The sequence below is a fragment of the Adelges cooleyi genome, unplaced genomic scaffold, assembly GCF_023614345.1.
Source record: "Adelges cooleyi isolate 19-005CV unplaced genomic scaffold, UGA_ACOO_1.1 ACOO_flye_CR_arks_rails_tigmint_CR_PRNA_376, whole genome shotgun sequence".
Taxonomy (NCBI): Eukaryota; Metazoa; Arthropoda; class Insecta; order Hemiptera; family Adelgidae; genus Adelges; species Adelges cooleyi.
This window is the reverse complement of record NW_026096053.1, coordinates 4,589,459-4,612,860: the sequence shown is the minus strand read 5'-3', so window position 1 is coordinate 4,612,860 and position 23,402 is coordinate 4,589,459. Positions and strand designations below refer to the sequence as shown.

The following is a 23,402-nucleotide window of genomic DNA, read 5'->3' as shown; positions in this document are numbered from 1 at the left end:
TTAGAGTTCAGGCAAATTCGTTCGTAATGTAAATTTATATATTTTATGCATTGCGTTTAAATCGAATGTATGTCACACACACACACATGTAATAAGCAGACAGAAAAAAACACCATCACAATATAATTGTTGTACCTAGGTATATAATACACCATACTACAGAGCACACTGTTGCTGCTGGCGGCGACAGACTATGTCAAGCATAATAATAGCAATATATATATAATGTATATTATATGTACATAAATCATGTGGCAAATTTGATTCGGATAGCGTTTTTCAAAAACCATTTTCACGGTCGTTGCCGTCTTAAAGGCGCCCGTCCTAGGGACTTTTCTCAGGCAACACCTATCGTCGTGTCTATATACATATATGTAAGTATAAATAATTTTTCTATCGGCAGTCGACACTGTTCTGTGCGTGAAAGAACCCCCGACGGGAATTTATACACGTCCGCCAAATGATCGTCGGAGGCGGCAGTCGGGAAAAAAAACACAACTACCATAAAGATCAATAAGCATCAATTTTGAACGACGATTCACCTGTTGCTCGCTGCCCAGCACAGGCGATATTTTCTTTCTTTTTCCAACACACACACACTCACACATTAGAGACCTGCGTCAAAGCCGACCAGTGTATTATATATACATATACCTAACCTACAGCTATACAAGAGTACTTAGAGGCGACGGCGGCGGCCACCAGCAGCATTCCATTTTTTTTTCCCCCAATGTTGTGGTTGGCGCCAATAGGTCTTTGTACAAAAGGGATTATTATTACAAGGCCGACGCGGTCCAGGAACCGTCTATAATATGTACATATGTATATAGGTCCTCCTCCGCCTATTGCCCCTTTGTCCTTACATATTATTATTATGCGTGCAGGACAAGAAACCAACACGCAGAACACATTACATGATGTACTTATGTGTCGTCGTCCGGTTTTTATTGGCGCGAAAACATGATTATTTTTGTTTTTCCTGTCCCTCGCCCTCTGCGCCAACAACGACAACTTTTGGGGTAAAAACCCCGCAAAAGGGGCACCAGGAGAGAGATGTAATCGTCCGCAGTAATGATAATTATTATTATCATGACTACCGACCGAAAGGATGTCCGTTCGACGGTCACCGTACCATAACACTATTCAAAAAGGGAGGGGGGAAAGGGTAGTTGTCTCGGAGACACATAAAGAATCTATAAAGGGAAACGCGGGTGGCCATTGCCGGTGACAGGTGTTGAGACTTTGACGCCGGAACGAAATGACCGTCTTAAAGCGCAACCGTAATACATAATATTAATTTCCAAAGACGATATCACGGGCGGTCTGTTCTGCTGTTAGCCCTCTACCAAATTGAATTGAAGTCACCCGACCGCGGAGGTACTTGTGTTAACAGACCACAGATAGGTTGCCTATTAAATTCAACCATTTTTAACGCCTGTCCACATTTAAGTAGCCAATATCATGTATACAAATTCGTAATCCATATCGATGTAACATACTGAAGTGATCTTATTACTTCTTTGGCGGATTCGTCTACTGTCCTATAGGAATCGGTAAGACCTCATCGGCGAAACTTGGAAGGCCAAGCAATTTATGCTTAAACATTTGGCTGTGAAATTAAAATCATACTCAATGTTTAGAGCTACTATTAAATGCCGAGTTATCTCAAGCCTTACCTAGTGGTGCAATTATCAAATTGGTTGCAAACGTCACACTTACATACGTTTTCATTCGATTTTTCCCTTCACTTTTAAATCGATATTTTTTCATTTCAAGTTTATTACAAAACACGTTTTGCTCCTTTGGCCTGTCGACGATTTTGTAAATTGCTCTCAATTAAAAGTTGTATAAAATATTCAAATTTTTAGTAAGCAAGATTGAAAAGTGGTCTTTTGCATTTAATCACTTAATTTATTTTACACATTGACCGTCACACGTTTATATGTAGTTTTTATTCGATGACTCGTTACCTGTATGATACAGGCTACTTTATAGGACCCAAGGCGTTATATAGTGAGTACTGAAACACCGTCAAGTACTCGTTTATTGAACTTGACTCGAACACAACGTCGCACAAACGGTGACCTCGCTGCGCCTGTACGTTCTGCGTCGGTGCCAAGTTTGAACGATGCTGGTAGAAAAAATTGCAAATTATGTAAAAGCGACAAAACAGTTGGACTGTACAGTTATGTATAAAAATTACATTAATACCGTAAAGCGCGTTTTCTATGCGAACGTTCGCACGGGCTAGGTGGTCAAACAAGTCGTCGCCAAAGAGCAATGGCACACAAAGTCGTTTCACACGGCACGACGACGGTTTAACAAACAAAAAAAAAAATGTTTTAAAAAGGCGCAAATTAAATTCAACATTTAATACAATACAATTTTCAATACGATCAACCCACAACACACGGTATTCTTCTCACGAGAAATTAAAAAGAATTATTATTGAATTATTATTATTATTCATTTGGACACGGTCCGATGGTACAATAAAACGCATGAAACGTGCGCATACCGCGTTATACAGGCAAACATATGTTACATCCGAAAAACGTCCAAGATCCGCGTGACTTGGCATCGTGGGAGACGTTTGCCCCCTGCATAAGTGAATTGACTCTTTTTGACTTGTTCTATGAATATTTTATATTTTTGTTGAGTTATCGTTGGCAGCAGTCAACAAAATAATTGCACAAAGACATAGGCATGGGCAGTGGCGTAGTATGAAATTGATCAAGAAGGGAAGTTCAAAAAAAAAATAAGTGTAAATAGAAACTTTCTCTATGGAGTAGGCAACAATGGGTCACAAGTGTCATCAAAGTTCCAATAGGATAGCTAAAAAATATATTGATTATAACACGTGTCAAATGCTACTAAGACTAACTCCGTTTGTAATTATTTATGATTGTAATCGTTTATTAGAAATTTATTAGGTAAATTATTAACATTTACTTTAAACTATGAAGTCTTTGGACTGCGAGTTTCTCCAGAAAAATAAAAAACAAGTTAAAAATGGGGTAATCACTGGATTCCAATGACAAACATAAATATAATACGGTAAGGCCGGCACTGACATGAATAGAAAATGCCGTTATAAAATTTTAAACACGATTCGAAAACTAAATACCAAAGGCCTGGAATGCATTTTTATAGACACTAAAGGTAGTCGGGCGTGTATTATTTCTCCGGTTGGTATAAGGTATATTTCCTAAAACATAACGCAAAAAATAAAAACTGACCACCCACAGGAATGCGAATCCGCTAAAACACCTACAGGCAAAAGACGTGGAACCCGTCAGCATTGTGTCCTATCGGATTTCACACTACAGCTATCCCGTGTAGTAATTACCTATATAGTGTACCCCTTGTGCTCAAACGCTTGCACAAAAAAAAAAATAAACCTTAAAAAAAGTAATGCTAAGAAAGAAAAAAAAAAGATATGACCTACAACAATACCCGAGACTACGTCGCAATACGTACTGGCGGCGGCGGTGATATAATAATATTCATAAATTAACGTCTTATAACCAACAAGTGCAAAATCTATTTTTTTTTTACACACATGTTTGTTAAAAACTCGAACGGACACGATGGTGACGATAGATAAGTATTTTTGCTGTCACGCGTCATAAGCGGAAGGTCAGAGATAAGGTCGAACTTATAAATGAGGCCCAATGAATTTTGTGTTGTATTGTTTATTTATTTTTAAATAAACTACACATATATATGTTGGTATACTTGTTGAACCTACCGATGTGTGTCACGCGGATTTGAAATCAATTATTTATCATTATGGAGCATAGTAATGTCAAGCATATGATAACCTAACGTAACCAGGTGGGGAGGGGGAGGAAAACATGCGCGGCATAAGGGTTTCAAGAGTTGAGGGGGCCCTCTAACCAAATTATAAAAACACAATTATAACGTTTAGAAATTATTTTTTAGGTTACTTTTTTTTATCAGTTGGTTTTATGATTTATAATTTTTTAGTTATAGCCGAGAGTGTTTATAATTGGCTGGATAAAAAAACTACTACTTTCAATATAAATGCAAGTAGAATCAGTAGAATCTTATGTCTAACGGGCATGATATATATTTTTGTGAAGTAAAATGACGACAGTCATCTCGACATAGGTGCGACTTGGGGGGGGGGGCTTGAGAGAGACATAGCCCCTTGAAAATGATTCGTTATAGTCGATAATATTAATTTTGTAGTAGCAAATTTGCATAAACTAATTTAACTATGCAAATTATTGGTACAACTATGAACTGATAAAAATGGTCTATGATAATATATTGTTAAATTATATTTTTATATTTTGTTGGCTATTGTAATGTTTATTTAAAAATAAAGTTATCATGAGGGCCAAAGACCCTGAGGTGTTGACCTTAGTTGCGCCAATGGTACTCTATAATAATGTATAATGCTACACCTTGTCGTACACAAACCGAATTAAAATAATGGCGTTTCAGCAAAATTGTATCGAAATTATTATAAATCTACATGCACTTAACATAATATTTCGTTAGTAAACTTCAGATAACAAATGTGCACAGTCTGCTCTCTAGTCTTTACGCTTCCGGTGCGAAGTATCAACAAAATGACCAAATTTGTGATTATTAAGACATTTTTGGCTAGCACAATTCATGGAAATCAAACACACATAGGCGGTTTTACATAAAGGTAAAAGGCCATGGCCTTTGCCATGGCCATGGGGTTATATTTTAAAATGTTGACACAATTCGTTTAAGTGGATTCAAAACACACTGCTTATGGTTGGGAGCATCCCCCCAATTTTAAATTTCAAAATAGATAATAATTATGTGAACATTTTATCTAGGTCGCTCAAACCCTTCCGATGCCTCATAGAGGTAGAATTATGGCCAACGAGAGTTGCATTTTTATTTTTTGGATTTTACAAAAAATATAGAAGTAAATATGCAAATTTTTACATAGATCACGCGTGCAACAAAAACAAACACTTTTTTTTCATAGTGATGCGCTGGTAATTTGTTTATAGTTATGTTACAATTATTACTCTATACAATTTTAATAATTATAAAACGTTATTGTACTTTTATACCTACCGTGTCAAATATAAACATTAATGTTACACGGTACAAAAATCGCGTGCTAAATAAATCCACAGCGCAAATAAGTCATTAATTTTATAGTAAAAAAAAAAATTATCTCTTTTTTTTTTTTATCAAGCAAATAATGATATTAATTTATAAATGGCGGCTCCTAAAATTGTATTGTATAGAAATAAATCCGGACGGTTCATTTTAGCTGTGCTCCCCCCTTCCGAAACCAGTTCAATTTTCAGACCAGATTTTCAGTACCTATTATATTTAACTCACCCCCCTGCTCGCGCGTTATGTGGCTTTTTGAATTCCGTTTGATGGCGTTTACACGTCATATATATATATATATATATATACATATATAGGTTTATACTTTTTTTTATAAACTGTATATTACAGTGCAACCCGGTTCACCCCTTTTGCGTCATCGTAAAATGGCACGTAGTTAGTTAACCCTAAATAAATATATATATATATATATATATAAATGCAGAACAATGGGGACCTTAGTCGCCAAGTTCACCTATTCGGCGGGGTTTTGGTCGAGGTATTTTTTTTTTATTATTATTATTCATTGGTAGTAGTAGTGGTAGTGGTAGTTGTAGTAGTAGTAGTAGTAGCAATAGCATAGGGTAGTAATACTAGGGCATATTATTATACGCGGGCCGGTGCAGAGACAGCTGCGCGTGTCTGTAGAGCGTGAATTCGCCGGCGCGCGTCCCCGGCGAAGGGAGATGAAGTGGTGGCCGGGGGGGTAACACTTCACGTAGTGCACAGTGCAGTAAGTAGTAACGGGGCACGCGACCCCTGACAATTATTATTGAAGCTAGCTAGCTGTGCTGCGCCTCCCCATCAAGCGGTGGCGGCGGCTGCGTGCATACGTAAGGATACGTCGACCCCCGCAGGTGGTAAATTGCAATAGTATATTGTTTGTATATAGAAAAATCTAGCACCGGTGGTATGTATGTATACGCTCGCGGCACGTTATGTGTGTAATGTATGCTTTTGCTTATACGGAGGGTAAAAAAAAAAAAATGGTACATATTATACGAGTTTACATTATTTGTAATTTTTTTTTTCACCGAGTGGTGTGTGGCTATTATAGAAAATCTGGCTGGATTATATAGAGACGATAGTGTACACTCTGTACATGTCATTGTGTCGCCGACGCCTTGCGGATTTCTTAAACGTACATTATATCCACTATAGGGAAGGAGGAAACGGTCGAAAAACACATTGTCGCCAATCCCCAATAAACATCTGGTCGATACGTGTATCAATATAGAAGAAGGTTGGATCTCTCTCTTTCGATAGAGATCCGTCGAAGAAAAGATTTCCATCGAAACGTCACAATCGGCGTTCATTAGTACATATTTTATTATAAGTAGTGGTTTCGTTGACTTACAATGATTTTTGAACCGTATCGTTAAAATACTTATCCAATAAAATGTGCCCAAAGAGTACGACTATCGTCGTATCGCTCTGGTGATGTTAAATGGGTTCTCTCAACATATTTCGAACACATCTTATCTCAAAACTATACGTCGACTTGAGATTCGGAGGGGGAGGGGACATTTAACTAATTTCGGATTCAAGTTTTATTTTAACACTTAATAACTTTAAAATACTAGGTGAAATCAAATGGGTCTTGCTAGTAGACCCGATTATCTAAATATATATCTATAAAGACACTCGCCGGATTTTGACCACCAATTCATTCTTAGATATGTGTCAAAGTTCTAAAGCAGTAAAAAGAAAACTCTGTAAAGAAAAACGTGAAAAATAATTACCCTCTCCAATTGTTTTGTACTTGGTTATTTTTCTTTAACCTACCAGCTGTTGCGGCGGTTTGCGATTTTCAGACGTTTCACGCGCGTGGCAATTAATAGACAACACATAATATTACTACGACAAACATCTTAAAATATATTTTATAAAAGTGCACGGTCTCTTACAAAGTACGGAAAAGATTCTAAAAGTCGACGTTTGTATCGAAACCAAAAACTCCGTTTGGTTCATTAAGGGGGAACCTGGTGTAAAAAGCTTAAAAAAGGATTTTCTTACAATCAACAAATGCAGTTTTACGCTCTTTATATCTAAAAATTAGCAGAAGCAAATCCATTGAAGAAATAGTGTTTTTTTATCGTTCCGTTTTGAAAAAAAATTGCTGAGAAAAACTTGTTTAAGTTACAAATAAATACTGATCATGTTATATTTTATACGGCTTTCCAAATCTAATCTGCTACTATTCCAGACCTATAAAAAGTAATCCTTCTACAGTAATAATATATTCTTCAACAGTCCTAGTAGCTATTAATGTGAAAAATATGAACTTAGTAAAACAGGAACTTCTCTTGTAAATAAATAGAATTGGAATGAACAAAAATACCAAAAAAAAAAGAGGTTATATTAGTTAAATATGTAAGTGCTAGGGAGTGCTACGGATTACATAACACGTGTGTATCTAGTACAATGTACGAACGATATCGAACGCACTGATATTATTAACGGTTGTTGACCATCTGTATAATGTAAGATAACTGTACAATTCGAAAACAACATAATAGTCAATTACAAGACCATTATTTTTGATACAAGGTCATACAGATATATCACATGAGCTAGCGTTTAGCTATACTATATATTAATATAATCATCATAATAATAATATGATTATGATAATTTGAACTTTTCCTAAAAATGTACAACCGTTAAGTTTTATCGGTGACAAACATCCTAACTAGCGAACTGAGTCATCATGGTAAAAATATTTCTCGAGTGACAACTACTGACTTAAAAAGATCCGAATATGAAATTGTCATGAAGACAACTGTCATTGCGGTAACTAGGTATTGCGTTTTTTATTTTAAGGGTCTATGCAACAAGAGCATAATGTATCAAAATGTACTACAGTAGGCAGGCGCATTATGCACACAATAATGGCTCACGCTGTTAACCATAACAATGTATGGGTCATTGTTTATACGTAGTACGGTGCTTGATCAAAATCCTCCAGGTGTAACGAAGAAATAATAAAATAGGGTTGTAATAGGGCAGCAGGACGGACAGATGGATGCTTTCAATTCCGGTTCGACTTTAACGCGACTACAAAAGGACTACGACACCGGCCACACGTGGACGTGCTTAATACTGCACACATTATTAAATAGGCGTTCTTTTTAAAAAAAATATATTGTTATTTTGCGTTAACACCGTTGCCTTTGACAGTTCACTGCACCTGAATTTGCATTAGCTCGAAGACCTACAGTTAATGGCACGTGTCACGTGTAAGCAGTGAGCGCAAAGTACACTTAGAAAATTATATGATTTTATATGTACGCACTCAACACAAATCGATAAAAATGAGAAGTTAATTAAAAATGGCATAAAAATATGAAATCGAAAAAACTCATTAAATATAGACTTTTTTAGAACTGTTTAAATGGAGACTATAATACTAATATAGTAAAATGCATCATTATACATGTAGTAAGCCCGGAAAGGGATTTACATACATAAAGTATATGAGGAACAACAAATGTAGACTTTTATAAATAAAAACACTTTTAGAAAAATAACTTTAACTGTTTTAATGAGCACTGCGTAAAATAATAATATAATACGTTTTTATTATTACTCAATAAGAATATTTGCACAAGTAACGGGAAGGACTGAAATTTTCTTTAAGTTTTTATAAAAACATAGGTATATTATACTTAAAATCTATCAGAGATCTGATTTTTAGCTCCTAATTTGTAAATTGCATCTAAATAGATTTAACATAATAAAATTAAATATTTTCTTTTGCAATTAAAATTAATCAATTAACTTGTTTAAGAAAAATTGCATTCAGATTTCACTGTTTGTTTACACTTATCCCCGGTTGACCCTAAACTTGTTTTGCTGTTAATAACAGTAATTCCAAATTCCATACAAGATAATGCATTATTATATTTTAATAGTAATATTATATATATATATTGATTAGAATAAAATAGTAATTATTATTCCATAGCAGTTATAAATGCTAAGAAATATATTTTCTTTTTGTGTAAAATTTAATCTAATCGATTTCTCGACTCTGGATTAATAAAATTATTATACTTTGGAAATCTGGAGCGGAAATCGTTAATTAGGTCGGCCTTTAAAAAGGACAAGCCAGTTTATTTATGTTATATATCGAAATTGTCCCTTTGAACTGCAAAAACCGTTCTTGGAAGCAGATCGCACATGTTGGGACTAAATACAATATATATATATATATATATAATAGTATAATAACTGTGTACGTTCGAAACAACGCAGAAGTCAGGTAGACACACGAATTTCCTCCACTATCTGGTTAGCACTTGGGTCCTCCTGCACGGTGTGTCTAACATGATATTTCGTTTTATGATGATGCGCAAACCTTTATAAATGTGATTTAAACGCAAATCAACTGCGGCCGTAATAAAAGTTTAAACCAGCACAACCGGTTTGCAATATGCATATTATGCGCTAACAAGGTTAACAATGTTATGGCAGATTACATTATTATGCATGAAAGAGATTTTTTTTTTAAACTATCGTACACGTGCATTATGGAGGGTTATGGTCAACCAAAAGTAGAAGACACAGAGAGGGGACAAGCCGGCGCGGCGTTAGGTCGGTGCACCTGGATAGCATCGTACCCTCGTCCGTGGTTTGTAACGAATAGGGGATGAAATTGGCGGGCTTTTCACACTTTTTCACTCATCCGAAATACACATACTATACGTACAAACGTTACACAAAACGCGTTCAGGGGATATATATGGATCGAATAAATCATTAGCCTTTTAAAACTACACGGGGCAAAGGAACGATTTTACCTAGAAAAACCCCATACATTCCTCGGTAATGTAAAAAAAGGCACGTTCCGAGGCCGGGTGAATGAAAATTATTGGATTCTTGAGCGTCCGAAAAAAAACAGTTATACCAGCCCACCGGTGGCAGTGGCCAAACAACGCATGAAACATCCTAGTCTAAGCCTTCAGGTACTCTCCATTTCGTTGGGAATAAATGACGTTACCTATAACAACGTTGACAATTATGACGGATTTTCTCAGCTCGTAAAACCATATAATGGACCTGTCGAGTAATAGTTTATACAGTCTCAATAGCGGACGGCCTTTGAGACCTACCTATACAGCGACAGGTTATTGTTGACCGTTCAAGGTGAATCCTCTACGTGAACAATATCTGGAGGTTTTTTCGTTTTGAAAATCGGGTTAAAAGACCGCAATACAAGTGTGTTTACGATGGAAATTCGAACAAAATGTCAGTATTTTTATGGATTAATATTTACTTCAGCCATAGACAATAAGCTGTACTATATTTTTTTTTTAGGGGTCTTCGGGACTGAAATCTTGGCGGCGACATACGACCGACCAAAGACCATTTGTTTCCTTCCCTAACTGTTACGACCGTTATTTTTCAAATGAGTTTCCTTTTGTATTGCGTGGGGAACATACAGCGTATAGCCGACTGGCTTTACCGGAACAACAGTCGCCAAAGGGGGAAGACGTGCGTTTTTCCTTCCCGCCGTCTCGACAAACCCTCGTCTCAGACATGAGATCGGTAGACCCCTCTTTGCCGCCAATATTTTCCCTGTTTTTCTGTTAGAAAGTGAGACAATAAGAAAAAGGAAAAAAAACCGACGGTGAGCAAGAGAGACGACATTGAAAACAAGGTGTAGGTAACATGCAGGTCACCCCTCTTGATTGCTTAGTAGAATTTTAACGCACGAAAACCGATTAACAGGCGATGTTCGATACAATAAATTACAATGAAATAGAAAAATCACGAGACATGGACCTATACACAATACACAAGCAGTTTTTTTTTTTAGTACATATTAAAAAAAACATACTATGAATCCCAGGTTTTTGTTATAACTGTCACGGAATGTTGGACTTAAGAAATAGGATGAAAATTGTACATAATTACAGATTTTTAAAAATTTATGTAGGTTGAAACTTGGAGTAGAGACGCAAATAGGTTCACAATAAAAAATGGTGAATTATTGATACAAATTCTATTTTGAAAAAAGTATAACAACCGCCATTGATACCAACGATAACTGCCGTAATCTTTTAGTTCTCATCACTTCACATATTAACATAAGTATTTAGCTCTGCTGTTTAGCCTTTGCTTGCTGTATATTATACAACAGGACTTTAATCGTGTAGCGTTTTGAGTTTCGGAGAACTGAACGACTGCTAACGTAATTGAATTGGTTCAGCAGAAAAAATAAATAAAGGTTGGGAGGAAAGAAACGTGTTACTTAGATTTCAATTTGTATTCTTCCTTTTTTTTTTATAAACTACAACAACCAAGGATCTCCGTGGTCGCCGGTCACCATCAAAATATGTCATTAACCAAAACATTTTCGAGTACTGGGCTCTCGTGGTTATGAATGAACCCCGGCGGGAGCGTTTTCACAGGGTAGTAGTGGTAAACATAATCGAGCCGGATGAAAGGAACAAGACAAGTATTATGGCCGAGGACCAATGTGAAAGAGTTCGTGTATATATACTTGGGATACACTTTAGGCGCCAAAACAGCAACAATGCACCGGTGAATCGATCCGGCTTTTCACTCAAATGGTCAAGTGCAGAGCAGAATGTCCGATAGGCGCATCAGAATAAAATAAAATAAAAACTCGACACCAATAACACTATTGAGCATTGTGGTCGGTAATAAATCGGTCGGGTCTCCGCATGAACGAAACTGTAAAATGCACAAAATATAATAATAATAATAATATGCGACCTGTGCAGGGTTTTTTTTTTGTATTGTTTTCTTTCTTTCTACTGTATATTTTTCTCCTCGAGAAACCCACGAATCCCACGAGCAATAGCCTATTTGTCCGTCTCGGACCGGCTCCATAATATTATATTATACATCTCGGTTTTCTCGGTAAGAGGTGAATACCATACCATAATAACATATAATATGTGTGTATGCGAGAGGGACAGGAAGCTGGACTACACGTCGATCTCACACGAAGAAGTGTACATAAGAACAAATAACAGCTGTGCACAAGGTCGGACGTGTTTTTTGTGTGTCGCAAAAATTGCGCGCGAATTTACCGGATGAGACGACCGGCCTATGATCTCTACCAAGGACGTCCATGGGGACCGACAGTCTTGTAGAATGAATATGAAAACTAAAAAAATAATAATAATATAAATTCTATATTTTAAATATTCAAAACACAGCCAAAAAGCCGTCAAGCCAGAAAACGATATAATGGTCGCTGCCGGTGCGAGAGCACCATATGGATAAGGAGACCCCACTTTGTTTATCACCTAGCGCTATAAGAACGATGATATATTAATAATAATAGTATAATAATGTCCCGTTTGTTAATTTGTATTATTCGCCTATTTTTTCGACGTTACGAGAATAATCATAACGCACAGGTCTTCGAAAATTTGATACCTGACTACTTAACGTGGGTCTAACAAATTTGACATTAGTGTAAAAACAAGATTGGTAAAACAGTATTATTGTATGATGCCTAATTTGTGCGGGTAAGGCGAGAAAACACTTTTACATGAAATCCTTACACATGAACTAATACTAAACGAACAACAAGTGTGCAAAATTGCTAATTTAGGACTTCGGTATCCATGTGTGTAGACAAAATTTACCTTTTTGGTGCAATTTTAAAGAAACTGTCAATGTGATATATTTCTAGTATCTGTCGTTTGGGAAAAATATACACATGACATAATACTTTTGTGGCTTAATATCGTTGTTTGCTGTTTTATAAACCAGTATTTTGTCTCAACTGCAAAATTAGAATTCAGCTCAATAAAGGTGTTTCCCATTAACGACTACCCCTTTTACGAGTTTTACTAAATCAAATAACCTGCTGGAATTTGCTAAACAGGATTGCGTAAGAACCCCTTAATTTTGACTTATAAACAAAAATAGTCTTAATTTTTTAATACACCAACAATGAGTTATATAAATGTTATAATGTATGCTGTATTTGGAAGTAAAGATAAAGATATCCACACATTATCGTTGTACTCTATTGACAGGACTATTTTTAACAAAGATGCTATCCGATAGAGATAAATATTATAAATTATAATGAGAAGACAACATTTTATCAACAAGTTTCAAGTCAAATGATAATAAACCGTTAAAAATTTTGATTAAGTAAATCTTCGATAATATTATATAAAAGTTAGGTACCGTATTTTGGAAAATGGATAACGATATGAGTACACCCACAGACTTCATGAAAATAGATAGAGTTTGATAAAAATAAATTGTTAATGATATCCGAAAAGGAAGTCTACCAAGTGTGATAAATGCTCGTTGCTAAAATAATCAACGTCTAAGGTAATGACACAACAAAAGGCTAAATTTATACTGTAATATTTTTATAAAACTACGTTAATTCTCATTAAAAGTGTGTGTATTCCCTGAAGTATTTCCATTACCTATGTTACATAATTATTATCTTAGCAGCTCGTCTTCAAAATCAAATAAATGCCATTCACCCCAAACGGTGAATTAAATGTACTTGGCTTTATGGCCAGTTCCCCTTCTCGACCGGTCCTACCAAGAGTTCTTATAACCTGAAAGGCATCCCGATATAGCCAGACAAAAAAAATGGTAACTTAAGAATGCCGCCGTACGGGTCTTTTCATTCCCATGCTGAAGGTCGACACCGAGAGTCTAAGAGAAACACATATACACACACACACACACACACACACAAGAAAAAAATTAATAAATATAAATGGCCGGGAGGGATCTTAAAGAGAACAAAGAAAGGCACGAAGGGGAAAAAAGAGAGAAAACCTAACCAGACCGCCGCCGCCGCCAGACACAGTTTATCATTATTGTCAGCTGATGTGGCCCGCTGCTGAATACGTGACGTCACATACAGCTGTGCCTTATTGTACAGCACATTAATATTAAGATTGGCGCAAAATTCTTAGAATAAAATAATCGACCGAGTACGTGTACGACGCGAAGATTTCGTATCAATGTGAAAAACTTTGATCAAGTACCCAAAAATTATATTTGATTGAAAAAAAAAACCAACAGAAACTCTAAAACAGGTTTACCAAAATGTGCGATCCTACAAGTAATTTGCCATGTTATTTTCGTTCTCCTCATAAGATTTGTCAAAACAAAACTCAGCAAGTAGTTGTTATTATCCCCAGCAAAATGGATTTTATTGAATTTATTTTTAAAAACAGTTATTGCTAACTCTGATCCTAAGGTTATTTTTTAACCAATTGTGTAAGGGCTTACTTCCTAGCTTTATCTCAACTGTGTAAAAACTAACCATAGTTTTACTTGAGTATGTTTAATAACTATGTATAAGTTTTGTACCTATTCCTTACCTTGTTAAAGTAAAAACAAATTAAAGAAACTGTACATATTATTAAAGATTTACTAATTATTTGAATATAATCTAATTTTGTCGATGCTTATTAGTCAATAACAGTTGAACAATTTTTGTTTTTTACTGGTTATCGCGTTATCGTATCCGTATGGTTATTTTTATTGCTATTTTTGTTAATTACTTATCATTATACATGGATTGTATATTGAAAGCCTCAAGGTGAAATGACATTTATAAATAAATATGTAATAATAAGTACTTCGAATTTTAGCACTATAACAACGTAATCTTGGTTAAAATCATAATTTACACATTTTCTTTCAATAAAAAAAATTAAAAACTGCATTTTTCCGAGAAAAAAAAACATTTTTTCAAATACCTTGTTTAATTATGTACAATACGTTTAAAAAAACGTTAGAAACAAAAATATTAGAATTTAAGATTAAAATGTTGGTTTTTGAAACCACGTTTGGGACAAAAAAAATATACCTAATTTTTGAGTTATCATTATAATTTGACCCGTGACCACACAGCTGTATAGGTATTCTAATGATTTTTGGTTTATGGGGCTGCGGTTTTTATTAAGGGACAAGCACCTGTCCCTGTTGCAAAATATAGACGGTTAATAATTGCCTGAGAAACGTTATATACCTATAAAATACAGAATGTTAATACTCAATGATATTAAATGCCCATTAGCCTTTGAATTATGACTTTTCAATTATATAGCCACCATTATTTTTCAACTAGCAATCGACAAAGTAGGTATACAGTAAATATACTACAGTGCACATGGTATAAATCACGTGACGATAGCTAATCGCAAGAAATGAATTCAAAATAAAACAAATTCAAGTTAATAAAATAATTTATTTTTTTTAAAAAATCCGACAATGAAAATAATGGACAAATTGAAAACAAAAATATTTTAAGTTTTAGTAAATACATTATCCCTGTAATTATGTTATGGTAAGTATAACAACATAAAAGTAGTGACACAAAACGGATAATGCATATGTGTGATTATCAAACCTCTACTATTTAATTGAAATAATCGAAAACCACAAATAATCACACTAATTTCTGGATTCTAAAGACCATTTTGATATACTCATAAATAGTTATTGTTAGTGTGCTTAGTTAAAATTTGGACCGTGATACAAAGATACTGTGTCATAATACAATTATTTATGTCTTATATATTATTATACAATACTTATTGTACTTGACCGTCGAACACTATGTCCACATTTTCGTATAATAGTTTTTATATTTTTAAACATAAATTACAAATAACCCTATATTTTAAGAGTTTAAACCCGTTTTAAGAAAATGTACTTTAAAGAGTAAATAACACAAAACTGTCATATATATATAATACACCATGTAGAATAATAATAATAATATATCAACATCTCGGATACAAATGGATATTCAAAATGATAGTATTTTGTTAACTGTAAGTGTATTATGAAGTAGTCTTACAATATCAAAAAATATACACTTAATATTTTGAGTTATCTATACTGTAGCTACATTAAAGAGGGTGCTCTTTATGTAAAGTAAACATAATTGTTCATTTTGAATGTGTGTAGTTTTTAAAACTATTTATATTAATGCAAATTTTAATTATAATATTAAACCGTATTATTGGATACTTGTGGGAGGAAGGGTTGTGATAGGAACTACATATTATGGTCCCGGTGGTAGACGCCCCCCATTATGTCGGTATAAAAAAAATATATACAAATATAGAATCGTATTAAATTCAATATAGGTCACTTCCAATAATACTGCTGACAATATATTATGTATATTAGAATAATAAACTGAGATTTATAGTTTTCATGTGAACCGGAAAACGGAAACTTTATAATAGATGACGATTTATACAAAAATAGGAAGGCGTGTGAACCAAGGTCTCATTATGATAACCTATCATTATTAGATTTCATTATTGCCAGTAAACGAATTCCGATCAAATGACACAATGGTATTTACGATATTATAATAAATGTAATACATTCATAAACATTCAAATGGGGTGGTATTTTTTTATTTCCATACTTTTTATTGTTACGAAGTTTAAAATATTATATGAAAACAATAATTATCAAGGCGAATAAGAACGGAAATAGTTAACAACTAGGGGTGCATAATATGTTAATATGTCGGTAGGGGAGTCCGGCAAATATTTACAATAATAATATTATTTTTGTATGTTTTAAATATGGACATAAATGTGACGAATATCGAAACACAGGCGTTTAATTATAATGTACTACACCACCAAAAAAAAAAAAAAAAAACGATAATTCCAAACATTGTAAGCCGAATTCATAATATTACACACATTGGCCGAGAAATGTTACAAATATTTCATAAACAAGAGTTTCTGAATAATAATAAGAAGTATAAACATTGCTTACGCGTACAGTTCTAACCTAAAAGAAAAAAATCGAACAATTTTATAGAATTCGCATTGAAACGATTGGGAAAAATATAAACAATACATGCATATACAATATTTTACATACAATATATAACAATTTATACCTACGAAAGTGTCAAAAACTAAGTTTATCGAAAAACTTAAAAAAATTCAAATATTTATATCTTTTCTTGTTATTATATGTAAAACTTATGAACACTTTATAGCTTCATTAAATTATGTTTTAACCAGGAATTTCGCTAATAATTTTTTCCAAGCTATTTATGCTTGGAATCAAAGTTGGTAACCTAGTTACATTTGTTTGGGTATGCATAAACTTAAAAAAATCCCATATTTTTGGGTAAATATCAAACCATTAGCTGGGCTTAACACAAACGTTATGTTCTATAGTATAGTATAAATCCATTGTTTTTTGTGGATATTTTTTACACCTTAAGATGTTTTGCTACTGTCTAAATTATATTTTACATAATCGACATTCCAAATATTTTTTTATAAAAAAATCAGATAACAAAAGGGTTGAGGAAAACTAATCAAAATTCTACTTGATAGTATATTTATTAATATAATATAGTGATTCATGTTATTGAAATAAAATGATAAATTAAAATATTTCATACTGTTTAGATGTGATAACTGTAAAATGATATGTTAATTAAATTTTAATATTTCTGTTTATATCAAAGTTTAAGTAACATAAATTAAATAAATACTTATTATTTATCAACATTAAAATTTTGAAATTTAATCAATATCCTAATTTATTTTTATTCACTTTCCATACTTTTCATTTATTCAATAGCAGTCAATTTAGGAAAAAAAAATGTTAAAATTAATCACCCCTAAAATTACATGTATATAATACAATTGGATTTTTTAAAAAAAATAAGAATATGTGCAAGTTCAATTATATAAAGTTTTAAATTAATTATTTTTATTTTATACCCATATCATTGTCCAATTTTAAAACCACAACTCAAAATTTGAAGAAAAACGTTGTATAGACTTAAAATGGTTCCCTACAAAAGTTGAGAGATTTGTAAATTATTATTCTAAATAAATCTTTAAATTAAAACAAACAAAAGTAATATATTTTTTTAAATCACAATTTACAAACACCTAAAGTTGCTTAAGGAATGATTATAAATCAATCAGTCTTTTGCTAGTTTTGTACTGAAGCGTTATTTGTTAATGGGTACACTCATATTGAAATATATTACGATTAACTAAAAATTAGTTATTGGATTATGTATTAATTTAACATTTTTCTATAAATAGTTAAGTAATACAGGGACAAGAAATTATAAATAGTCTAATAATCTAAGTTTAATAATTTACTGTACTATTTAACATAATATTATAGAGTCGATTTCCCTTGTTAATTAATCCTTAATTATAGAAACCACAATACTAAAACCAACTATCAAAATTAAGTTTTTACTATTTTGTGTTGAAGTACAAATATTACATACCTAATTGTTCAATGATTAGAAACAATATAAAATTAAGAAACTTTAACAATAGAACACAAAAATAATGCAAATTTATGAAATAAGTTCTAATATTGATGTTACTATGTACAAAAGAAAAAAATAATTTTTGATAATCAAAAATTTATAAAATGTACAATAGGGTAAGTTATAATTTTGGCAATCTAAAACCATTACAAATAAAAATGTAGTAATTTTCTAGTCAATTTGAACTTATTTGCTTTTTGTTTAATCGCAAGCCAATTTTAATTATTAAACCATTCTTTAATAGATGATTATAAATAAATATTTGTTTAAAAAAAAAGAAAATACTACTTTGTATTTAAAATTCTTTTTTTAAAAATAACAAAAATATGTTGATTTTTGATCTTTTAGTCAAAATAAAGTAAATGAAAATAATATTTTCTGAATAAACTTGTAGCAAAGTTTGTAATATACTAAAACAAATCTCAATTATTATAATAAGTTATACAACTAATAATGTATTAAATTTTAAAAAAATGGTATGCAACTTTTTAACAAATTAAAATTTTATTCGCTAAAAGTGGCATTGGTAAGATATTTAGGAAAGTGGTTTTGGTAAGATATTTGTTATAGCAGAAAAAATGCAATAGGTACATTTTTAAGAATAAAACAAAATGAATGTAACAGCTCTTGTACATTTTTTTTTTTTTGTTTATTTATTTAATCAATAAAAAAAATTGTTATAAATTATTCATTTAAATATATTGTAACAAAATATATTTAAAGCTAGAAACTAATATCTTACTTTTTTTCTTACTTACTAACTTTAGGTACTACCTTATGTTAATTATACAAAAAGGTTTACGACAACGAGTATGCTTCTTAAACATTAGTTTATTTTTTGTGTTCAGGTTAGGTAATACCTTAAAACCTTCAAGATATTTAAAGACCTTTTATTCTCCCATCACATCACACACCTTGAAAAAAATCCTAATATGTTTACAAAAATGACATTCAATTTTCCTATCTCTACCCCTATTGGGTCACTAACCAAGTTAATTTTCAACTATAAAATAATAGTATATAAGTTTCAGATTCTACATTCAAACATTTTTTTTTTTTTAAAGTAAATAACATTTTTAACCCTTATCAACACATATTTAATCCCTGTATGCAAAATTGTTGGATAATGTTGTTCGCAGTTCTGCTTAAGGTTTAAAAATGTTAAGAGTTGCATTAGAGGGATAATTTCCTTGAATTATTTCTACAACCGCCATATGGTTAGTGTTCACTAAGTACAGTCAATCTGAACTCAATGGGGCGAATATCATTAAATTTTGTAAAGTCAATCACTACTCTTTTAATAGTGCTCATTTTATTAGGTCAATATTTTTGAAGAGAAAAGCTGAACTTTAGAGCTGATCTGATAATAATAACATTATCTAGTTTCTCCTACAAATGTATAAATTTGTAAAACCTTTCTTTTATAATGCTCTTTTCTGTTCAACACATCAGGCAAATTAATAAAAAAATATAATTCTGTAAAAATACATTAATAGTTACAATATGTAATTTTCTATGACATAGGAAAAACAATCGAGTAAAGTTACTGATGATAAGTAAGTATAAAAACCTAAAAAAGTCATGGTTTTAGTAAAGGTGTATAGATAACTTAACTTCTACAAATAGTTGAAAAACCACAAAATGTATTAAAATTTATTGATTTCCTTTTATATCATGTGTGCTACATAAATTCAATATCAATATAATTCAATCTAATTAAAAATAATAATATTTATGGTAAATAATAATAATCGTAATATTGCGATTACGATTATTTTTATTACCGAATTCTAAAATCAAATTTACTTGTCCGTGTTAAAGCGTTGGTAATTGTTAAGAAGATTTCGATCAGCTGTTTTTATAAAAACATGATATAGCAAGTTAATCAATACACTTTTATCAATTTACAAAATGACTTATTCTGTTATTAACGTTTACAACTTTTGAAGTTCAAGCAATTTATTCTCAGTAAAAATTAGTTAAAATATAATATAATCGTTAATGGGCGTTGATATTTTAAATAAAAATTATTAAAATTACTATTTTAATTATTTCTAAAAAAATGTGTTTTTACTAACAGTTCCTTCGAGGGAAAAATTATAGTTAAAAACGTTATATTTCAAAATCGTTGTAGCTTAGGCGTAGGAAAACCTTTGAATATTAATTGTAAACATATATCCTGACAATAAAAGGGTTTTTCTAACCAATTTATAAACGGTTTCCGGGACGTGACACGTGCGGTGCAGAATAATTATTTAAAATACATAATAATTTCGTTAGGAAATAATTACAAATTAAAATCGATCATGCCCTTTGGCGTGTGTATACTCGTTAAATCGGGTAGTTAAAACAAAATGAAAAACTTACCCTAAAATCAAAAGTCAATCGATTGCGGCTGTCGTGACGAAAGTATTTTTTATTTAAATCGGTTTTCCTTGGGACGACCTGTTGGCTTTGCCTGCGTCACAATAGGAAAATACCGCCACAGACCATCAGCAATATAATTGTTGTATATTTTGTTGTTGTTTTTTCTTTTTTTTTCAAACCTAATCAGCTGTGTTTATACTATCATCGTGCATGTTGTATGCAATATTATAATCATATATACATTATACGAGTGATATAATGACTAAAACCGCGGGAAATTTGGTATAATTATTATAATATGTGATAACAATATGATAAGCTCGTGTGATCTTATCACGATTTACATACATGGAGAAAAGTAATATTATTGTTGTTGGGCAAAAGCGGGTAACCGTTTTGCGCTGGAATACCGCGGTTATGTTTTCCAGAACAACCGAAACACCGAAGAGGGTAAATAAAAAAAAAAGATGGACATCATAAGTATCATATCGAAAATTAATATTTGTATAACAATATAAGAAACACGTGCAAGCTGTCAATTTTGAAATGAGATTATCCAACGAGATGAAATTAAATCCAGTAAAATATGACAAAGTTTCGGTCGACCCCAAGTTGCACAGTTGTATTTTTTCATAATATAATTCTTAGACGGAAAAAACTCAAATTTTTAAAGTAAGCGCGCTGGGTAAATTTAAATTTAACCAAAAATAATATTTTAGAAATTGCACGAACTGTAAATGTTTCTTTCTACGTTAAGTACTAGCGTTGAATGTTTATAAGGCAATATAAAATAACTTTGATGTGTGGCATCTTAACTAAAACCTAAAGTTATACTTTCGTGAAATTAGATAATTATTTGTATGGAGAATAATATGATCTATAGCACTTGTACTAATATTTCATTGCAATAGACACACCTTATTCTCATATTTAAAAAAATTAAGTTTTTAATAATATTTCACTGAATAACAACTAATTTTCGTACTTACAGCTTACTCTGTTGTGTTAAAAAAAACACTTTTTTACAAATATTTCTCCTGATACCTAGTTTTATTTAATATTTATTATTATATTCTCATTGGCAAAAAATAAAAATAGATTTTATAATAAATTTTTGGCCAGAAATGTTATGTTGTTTAGATATTTCGTTTTAAAATACTTATAAACTTTTTTGCTAAATGGAAAACCATTTATGATATTTTTTTATAAACATCTTAAATATTCAAATATTTCAACATTTATTATAAAAATCTTAAATAGCATAATCTTCAATAACAACTAAAATATTGTAGGCACTCGTTTAGTAAGTACCTATTTCGTTTAAGTTATGGATATAACAAAAAAGCTTAAGGTTTGGTAAAAACTAAAACCCAACATACATGATCAAATATTATCAGTAACAGGATAAGTAAAAAGGTATTTTTTTAAAATTCAAATATACAAGAAAATATATAATAGTGTCATTTCCTGTGAAATCATCATAATAATTAGGATATAATCTTGTCATAATTGCAAAATTAGAGGAAAATATCTTTACATCTTTAGTTATAACTCTAAAACGATTTAAGATTAGTATGAACATTTGAGGGACATTTTTTTTTTTTTATTAAAATATAATTATTAATTATTAAGACCTTATTTTTAATTTGATATAGAACATACGATACGAGTTACCACAATATTTGAATTGTTATTTATTTATATTTGTTCACGCTTTTCTTCAATGTAAAAATTATGAAAAAAAAAGATGTATACATGATTATTATTGATGTATATACTATTAATAGTCAATACTTCTATTGGTTATAAATAGTACTATTAATAACCAATGATACTACTAAGTTATAATACAAAATAACAGTTCTAAAAACAAAAAAACAAAATCGAGTTTTATTTACTACGACTTGAGTATTCATTGATCAAAATATTTGGCAATAATTGAACCAAAATATATAATTGTCAATATTTTATAGAGTATAGGCGGTTATTTCGAAATTTTTGGAGGTAAAGTAAAGGAATATTGATGATTTATGTGATTTAAAGTATATACATTTTATCGTGTAATGTTGCATATCAAATTATGGTAATTAAAGAGAAACAAAAATACTTAGATTAAAAATACAATTTAGTGTTTATATTAAGTATTCTACATTAAAAAAATTAAATTTTAAAAAAATAGTAAAGTTAAAATGATCGTATTGATTTTACAAGAAGTAGATTAATATAATTTCTTTCCACCTGATTTTAGTAGCTTCGAATATAATATAAAGTGTCTAAAATATAACACTCTACACCTATTATAAATTTAAATTATAGAAAACTGAAAAATAAACAAAACATAATAAAACGAAATTAATAAACATTTTAATTTATTTTTATGGCAATTGACATTATGCAAACAAGTTAATGTTCATAACACAAATATAGTCAAACAATATAATGTACACACCTAATATAATAACTTTAGCAATACAATATAATATTAAAAATAATTCAGTTGTATTTCATAAACTAAAATTTAAAAGACAACATTTTATTAACATAGTATAATTTTGTTAATTTATTTTTATAGAAATGTACATTT

At 31.4% G+C, this 23,402-nt stretch overlaps 1 protein-coding gene across 1 annotated transcript in view; it reads right to left on the bottom strand.

Annotated features, from left to right (window-relative positions):
* LOC126840943 (G1/S-specific cyclin-E1) overlaps positions 1 to 20,957 on the bottom strand; it is a 29,379-nt gene extending 8,422 nt beyond the window's left edge. Inside the window, exon 1 of the mRNA XM_050576982.1 lies at positions 20,819 to 20,957. The gene's annotated coding sequence lies outside the window, so the exon portion shown is untranslated. The remainder of the gene's footprint in view (positions 1 to 20,818) is intronic.
* Positions 20,958 to 23,402: the final 2,445 nt, after the last annotated feature.